An 8,653-nucleotide genomic window follows, 5' to 3' on the forward strand; every position below is an offset into this window, starting at 1 on the left:
GGTGTTCCCTCTCCCCCCCCCCCACCTCCTCAATTTCAAGTGCAGATAAACAAATGTTGGTGCTTTGGGCCGGGTCGGTGAGGAATTGGGTCAGAAGGCAGTCGCCGCACGCCGGCGGTGGCTTGGATGTGGAACTGGGAATGGGAAAAATGTGTTTACTCCCCTTTGTCGCCGCCGCCGTCGTCGTCGTCGTCGTCGTCGTCGCAGGGGGAGGAAGATGTGTATTGTGAATTTTCACCCCATACACATTGTGCGTAAGAATATTCATAGGCAGCACAAAAGCTGATGGAGCCCTTCCTTCCAGTTGGCTTGGCTGCTGCGTGTGGTGTGCGGTGTGGGTGGTGTGTGTGTCTCCTTTATGCTCACGTTAAGATCTCTCTTCTGGGGCAGTGTATTCTTTGTATTGGTTGTGAAGAAATTTGCTTCATTAATATAATTTTTGTGGAAGGTGAAGGTAGGTAGTGTTACACTTTTTTTATTGAATTAAGAAAGAAGGAATCAAATAAACGTCTTGCTGTTTCATCTATTTTTTTTTTGACAAAATACCCTTTGCTATTCTGTATCTTCCTTGTATGAGAATTTCCAATATTTCCGCATTAGACTGAACTCCTGAAATAACTCCGGTGGGAATCTTCATCATTAAACACACTGAGTTAAGACCATCAACTGTAAGAGCCAGTGATAATGTTCTTTGAACGTGAACTTGGATTGTTTTGCAGGATTAACTGCTGTGTGTGTGTGTGTGTGAGAGAGAGAGAAGTGTGGCCTTTTAAGTGGAAAGCAATATTTAGAATTTGGTATAAGGTTGCTTTTCATACGCGTTTTACAATAGAATTAAATGTGGTGTTAAAATAAAAGTCTTGATTTTTGAATGAGAATCTGGCTGGGCAGTCATTGAGTATGACTTATAAAATATCAAAACTGCTTACTTTCACATTGCCACTTAAAAACCAGCGTGTCATAAAGCCAGTTGGCATCGCGTTTATGGTATTTACTCATTTCAAAACAGTGACATATTTTAAATACAAAATAAAGGTTTATTGTATAGTAATTTCCATTATTGTTTTGGCATGTGTCCATGTCGGCATGATCTGAAGTATGTCAGTGCAGACTTTACTAGTATTTTACTAAACAATAGTTGGCACGGGAGAGTTTGGTTTCAGTTTTAATTTTAAGATAAAGTTTAAGTATTTTAAGAGAGAATAGGTCTTGATAACTTGACTAGGTCTGCTAGGAGTTATGTATGTGAGAGAGAGCACACTTTATTCTTCAGTGGAAACCTTCAAGAACTCCTTCATAAAGCTGTATTTTAAATGAAGTGATAGTTTCCTACATAACTATCAAAACCAATTTTTTTTTCTTTTTTAACCCCTACGTAATGTAACAAGTTATCTGAAATCACAGTTGAATTGAACTCAACTCCATTCAAACAGTGAACCAACCTCCAAGTTAAATGACTAAAAAAATCTTGTGAGAAAGACAAATCTTACAAGTTGAATTAATATATTTGAGTTTATTATGAGAACAGAAAGGGGAAAGAATATATATTGTTTAAAAATAACAGTAAATTGTCCTTGTGCCAGTGGCTTATGCCTGTAAATTTTATTTTTTCTTTTTGGGGGGTCTGGTTGTGGGGCCTGAACTCTGGGCCTGGGCGCTGTCCCTCAGCTCTTCAGCTCAAGGCTAGCGCTCTACCACTTAAGCCACAGCACCACTTCCAGATTTTTTCTTTTTGCTTATGTGGTGCTGAGGAATCGAACCCAGGGCCTCAAGCATGCAAGGCAAGCGCTCTACCACTGAGCCACCTTCCCAGCCCCTATGCCTGTAAGTTTGTAATCCTAGCTTACTCAAGAGGCTGAGATCTGAGGATCTCAGATCTGAGGTTCCACATGAGCCAGGGCAGGAAAGAAAGTCTGTGAAACTCTTATCTCCACTTAACCACCAAAAGAGCTAGAGGTGGAACTGTGGCTCCACTGTGTGGAGCCTTGAGCAAAAAAAAAAAGCTTGAGCACAGGCCCTGAGTTCAAGCCTCAGGACCAGCACTAAAAAATAAAAAAATAAATAACACTAAGTTGTATTAGGTACTGAGTATATGGGCTGGGGGGTGTAACTCAAGTGGTAGAAGGCCAGCCAAGCCAGCACACTAGTCTAGGGAGCATGAGGCCCTGAGTTCAAGCCTCAATACCAGGAAAAAAATAGATAATTGGGTAGTGAGTAAAGTGGTTGAATAATGACTACTAAGTGCTTTGTTGTGATTTTTAGTAAATTATTTAATAACATTATTTTAGTAAATCATGGTTATACATTCATCACAAATATATTGCTAACTTTCATGTGAGGAAAAACTTCTTTTTTTGTGGGGGGGGGGTCCGGTCGTGGGGCCTGAACTCTGGGCCTGGGCACCATCCCTCAGCTCTTCAGCTCAAGGCGAGTGCCCTACCACTTGAGCTATATCACCACTTCTGGCTTTTTTTTTTCTGCTTATGTGGTGCTGAAGAATCGAACCCAGGGCCTCATGCATGCAACATAAGCGCTCTACCACTGAGCCACCTTCCCAACCCCTGAGGAAAAACTTCTGAAGTCTAGTGTACTTCACTTTTTGGTACTAGCTTTGAAAAATAATGGGCAATGAACACCTCGATCCCAAAATGATTCATTTTAAGTTCTTATTTAGAATTATACTGGCCTATTTACTAACATTTAGTTTTCAACTTGAGAAGTTCTATTTGCACAAGTCATTTCTATGTAGTTAAAAGATTAACCTCAGAAGTATGTGGTACACATTAATGGATTTATTTACTCTGTAGTCCCATAACCCAGTTCCGCAAGATGGGGCTACTGTATTCAAAAGCTCCTTCACTGTCATGTTTGCATGAGAAATGGTATGTGTTCAATTTAAATCATTTAGAAATCATTGTAGTATAGTGGCAATTCTTTTAGTTATTTCATTTTGTGCTTTTTGAGGTAATATCTTCTTGACCCACCTTTTATCACCTGTTATGTCCTGAGTGCTTGTCTTTTGTACAACTTATCATATCGTCTTTTGGCACTGTTACTATCAAGAATTTAAAATTAGATTCAAAAGAAATGTGTCATTTAAAAATTATCAAGCGGTTTTGCTTTTAGGTTGATCATAGTTTCTAAATGACTGGGCTTGCCGATCACAAACAAGTTTGTACTTGCCCTCCTACTCTACAAAGTATAAATATAGTATGTGATGTAGGCCTTTGGCTGGACAATGAGTTATTTATTATCTCTGCTCACAATTAAGTTACTCTGTTTTATTAAACTAAAATGCTATTTGAGAAAAGTATTCCATTGTCATTTCAAGCAATAAATATGTCTTTGCAGAAAAGATTAAGCGTTCTGAGTTGAAGCTTTATTTATTTTTTTGGTGCCAGTCCTGGTGCTTGAACTGAGGACGTGGGTGCTGTTCCAGAGCTTTTGTGTTTAAAGTTAGTGCTTTACCACTTGAGCCACAGCTCCATTTCCAGCTTTTTGGTGGTTAATTGGAGATAAGAGTCTCATGGATTTTCCTGCCCAGGCTGGCTTTGAATCACGATCCTCAGATCTCAGCCTCCTGAGTAACTAGGATTACAGACATGAGCACCAGTGTCTGGCTAGAAACAAAATTTTAGGAGTTGGAAATATTATGTTTTTTAAAAATAATATTAGAAAACAAAGATGTTGCTAGCTTAATAGTGTTGTGTTAATATGTTTTGTGTTTGTGTTAATATGTCTGTGAATGATTTCACAGCCTTCCTCTGGGCTTCCTCATTCCCACTGCACAGACAAAAGGTCTAAATCATACTCTTCGCCCTGGGTAGGAGATTTATTTATTTATTTTTATTTTTGTCAGTCCTGAGGCTTGAACTCAGTGCCTGGGCACTGTCCTTGAGCTTCTTTTGCTCAAGGCTGGCACTCTACCACTTGAGCCCAGTGCCACTTCCAGCTTTTTCTGTGAATGTGGTACCAAGGAATTGGACTCAGGGCTTCAAGCATGCTATAGGCAGGCATTCGACCACCAAGCCACATTTCCAGCCTGAGGAGATTTATTTATGAAGGTGTTTTAATACCAAATATATATGTGTATACACCACACATATACATACACGGGCTGTCAAAATGTTAGTATTTTCTAAATAGTAGAATTATAAAGTAAACTTTTTATTGTTTTTGGTTATTGTGGGGCCTGAACTCTGGGCTTGGGCACTGTTCCTACGCTCTTCAGCTCAAGGCGAGCCCTCCACCACTTGCCACAGCGGCACTTCCAGTTTTCTGGTGGTTAGTTGGAGATAAGAGTCTCCGTGGACTCTCCTGCTGGGGCTGGCTTGAACCGTGATCTTCAGATCTCAGCCTCCTGACTAGCTAGGATTACAGGTGTGAGCCACCGGTGCCTGGCTCTAAAGTAAACTTTTGAAAGAAAGTAACTAGAAAAACCCTATTTTTTCTTTTTGTATTTTTGTGATAGGGTTTTGTTGCGCAGTTTCAGCCTGAGTGGATTTTAGGTGTGTGTGTATTACCATGACTAGCTTCCGTGTCCTTTTTCTAAAGGAGGGAATACTCCTATTGTAACCAACCTTTCAGCCTTGTTTAACTAAGTTCTTTCATTTTCCTTGCACCCTATTAAGGATACTTTAAAAAAGTTATCAAAGCAGGCTTTCCCTTTCTCTTACCTCTTAGTCTTCCTATTTGTATTTTTTTTTTAGATGTATGAAAATTTGGGGCTGGGAAGGTGGCTCAGTGGTAGAGCGCTTGCCTTGCATGCCTGAGGCCCTGGGTTCAATTCCTCAGTACCACATAAGCAAAAAGAAAAAAGCTGGAAGTGGTGCTGTGGCTCAAGTGGTAGAGCGCTAGCCTTGAGCTGAAGAGCTGAGGGACAGTGCCCAGGCCCAGAGTTCAGGCCCCACGACCGGACCCCCCCCCCCAAAAAAAGAAAATTTGTATTTAACAAAAATTTGCTGTGTTTTTTTTCCCCCTTTCCTTCCTTCCTTCCCCCCTTCCCCTCCTTATTGATTGTAGGGCTTAAACTAAGGACCTGAGCACTGTCCCTGAACTTTCTTGCTCAAGGCTAGCAGTCTACCACTTTGAGCCACAGTGTCTCTTCTGATTTTCAGGTGGTTAAGTAGAGATAAGAGTCTCATAGACTTTCCTGCCTGGGCTGTCTCTGAACTGCAATCCTTAGATCTCAGTCTCAGGAGTAGCTAGGATTACAGGTGTGAGCCACTGGTGCCTGGCTTTCCTTTTCTTTTAAAAGAAGCTTTACTTGAAACTGTGATAGAATGGAAAAGAAGTAGTATAGAAAACATTACATTTGCAATCTCTCCTGCTTGTTGTAGTGTTACAAAAAGCCTGGAGTGTGATTCCATGGTAGAGTGCTTGCTTAGAATATGCAAGATCCTGGATGGGACCCATCACTAGTACTGGTGGGGAGTGGTCATTAGATCATACATGAGAAGGTTGTATGTGCATAATAAACTTTACCTGGAAATTCAAAAGTCTTTACATTTATTGTAGAGAATATTCTGTTAAAAAGCCAGTTCAAAGATTATTAGTAGGGTTAATTGAACCAATTGTGGTTTATATTTCTATAATTGTATTTACAGGTAAAGCAATAGAGATCTTTCGGAGAATGGTGAACTGGTAGCAGGGTATTTTTTTTTCTTTTTTTTTTGGGGTCTTGTCGTGGGGCTTGAACTCTGGGTCTGGGCGCTGTCCCTCAACTCTTCAGCTCAAGGCTAGCGCTCTACCACTTGAGCCACAGCGCCACTTCCGGCTTTTTTCTTTTTGCTTATGTGGTGCTGAGGAATCGAACCCAGGGCCTCAGGCATGCAAGGCAAGTGCTCTACCACTGAGCCACCTTCCCAGCCCCAGTAGCAGGGTATTTATAGACTCCTGGATCCTACTGACCATGCAAGCCATTTCTGGGCAATGGGTTTCTTGTCTTTGTTCAATCTTGTAGGGCTTACAGACTTTTGAATCTGGTACATTTTCAATATAGAATGTAATTTTATAATAGTTTTCTGAGTCCCTTCTGGGTATTTTCTGTCTCTTACTCTCCCCTTCCCTCCTCCTGGGGCTTGAACTCTGGCCTTAGGTGCTATCTCTGAACTCCTTTTTGCTCAAGGCTATTACTCTACCACTGGAGCCAGCACCACTTCCAGCTTTTTCTGTGATTAATTGAAGGTGAAATCTCACTTTCCTGCTTGGTCTGGCTTTGAACTGTAATGTTCAGATCTCTGCCTCCTGAGTAACTACGATTACAGGCAGGAGCCACTGGCACCCAGCTTCTGGTGTATTTTTTTTTTTATTAGTTCTTTAACCATGACTTAACAAGTCTTCCATACCCAGCACACACAAAAAAAAGATTTAGAATGCTTTTGTTGTCAGTACTGAGACCCTCTTAGTTGGCAGTGTCCCAATGCTGTTTTCTCTTCCCAGAAAGAAGCCAGTGCTTTGTCTTCTCTGTTGATCAGAAAGACAGGTTAAACAATTTCAAGCCTGTCAAGTTTTTGCTTTTGTTTAGCTTAGGTATGTGTATAACTAATCAACCAACTTGCTCTTTCCATTGGCTAGTGTCTTGAATGACAGCCTGTGCCAGCCTGCCGAGATTTCTGTTCCACTTCTGAGTTTTGGTAGTAAGGGGGAAGAACGATGGTCATTGGTAGGAAGGCCAAAAATGTCTTTGTTTTTATAAAAATCAGTCTTTGAGTAATAATTGTCCATATTAAATCAGTTAAATAATTTAAATTTAAAGTGTACAAATGAAATTTAAACATTGTTATTTGCTCAAATTTGAACATCTCAAGAAGGAACAGCACATAAGTACTCAACTGAGAACCTGTTATATACAAAGTGCCATGCTAATGACTGGCATTTGAAGGATATTTATTTGCTTTATAATACTAACCTTGTAAAATCAATTATCCTAAGCAAAAATGTCAGAGGACATCTATCAAAGTATGAATTCCAGGGAAAGTACACTTTATTTTCCTCATTAAAAAATGAGAGGGTACACCAAAGGACCTTATAGATTCCTTTATCTTAACTTTCTGTGGATCTGTAACTAAGTTAATATTGCCAACAGTAATAAAGCAGGCATAAGTATGATTGAAAACTAGTATAATTAACTTATCACAGGTCACTGGAGAACAGTTTCACTCAACAGCGAATTAGGATTTGTCAGTATTTCCTTGGGTGTTAGCCCAGGAGGACTGTCGGACTATTGTTACCTTGTTCAAGTGTTCTGCAAATATTTATCTAGCATGTATTACACACAAAGTATTGTAAGCGCTGTTTATTATGCAAAACTACACTGGCTATGATGTAATTCTGATCATTGGTTGTTGGGGACACTACTAGCTGCTCCACACACACACACACACACACACACACACACACACACACACACACACCTCTTTTTGGAACTATTTAGTGTAGGGTTGGACTGTCTATATCAAGAATAGGCACTTTACTGAGTAATTTTGGTAGTGTCTTGTACGTTACAAAGAACAAGAGAGTTAGATGGTTACTCCACAGGCCTGACCAAATCACATCACTCTTACCCACTGCCTCCATTTTTGTCTGTTTAGCTTTTCATTGCTTTCTCTTCCACTTTCTGAAGGGTTCTAAGAGTTTAGATTAAGAACGAGTAGCATAGCTGAGTGCTGGTGGCTCACGCCTGTAATTTTAGCTACTCAGGAGGCTGAGATCTGAGGATCACAGTTCAAAGCCAGCAGGGTCAGGAACATCTGTGAGACTCTTATCTCCAATTAACCGCCAGAAAACCAGAAGTGGCGCTGTGGCTCAAGTGGTAGAGTGCTAGCCTTGAGCTGAAGAGCTCAAGGACAGTGCCCAGGCCCAGAGGTCAAGACCCATGACTGACAAAAAAAAAAAAAAAAATGAGTGGCATGGGTTGATAGTGGGGAGAATCTTAGTTTGGGTAGGATGGTAGAATAAAAGATGTGCAGATCTTAATGCTTTTGCTTGCTTTTAGATTAAGATACCATTCAACTTTAACTGACAAAAACCAAACTTTCATGTTTTCTTTGTTCCTGACACTATAGGTGTGTACTTTTTCATGGCTTTTATTTTCCTTTTGATCGAATGGGTTTGAACTCACAGTCTTATCATTTGTTAGGCAGATACTTTACTATTTGAGCCACACATCCAGCCCTAGACATGTACTTTTTTATTTAATCAACTGTATATCTTCGACAGGGATATAGAAGAGAGATTTACAATGAAATTTGGTTAAATAATGTGTACTTTCTAATCAAGCAGTACTTTCCACAGATGTTACAAAAGGTTGTGTGAGAAGTAGGTTTTCTTCTTCCCTGTATGTGAGATTAAAATGTAATGTTTGGGGCTGGGAAGGTGGCTCAGTGGTAGAGCGCTTGCCTTGCATGCCTGAGGCCCTGGGTTCGATTCCTCAGCACCACATAAGCAAAAAGAAAAAAGCCGGAAGTGGCGCTGTGGCTCAAGTAGTAGAGCACTAGCCTTGAGCTGAAGAGCTGAGGGACAGCGCCCAGGCCCAGAGTTCAGGCCCCATGACCTGACCCCCCCGCAAAAAAAAAAAAAAAAAAGAAAAGAAAAGAAATGTTCACCTTCCTTGCTCTCCGAGTCTGAGTTCAGATGGTGAGAGAAGTTGCAG

Source organism: Dipodomys ordii, unplaced genomic scaffold, assembly GCF_000151885.1.
Source record: "Dipodomys ordii isolate 6190 unplaced genomic scaffold, Dord_2.0 Scaffold11, whole genome shotgun sequence".
In the NCBI taxonomy this organism is placed as follows: Eukaryota; Metazoa; Chordata; class Mammalia; order Rodentia; family Heteromyidae; genus Dipodomys; species Dipodomys ordii.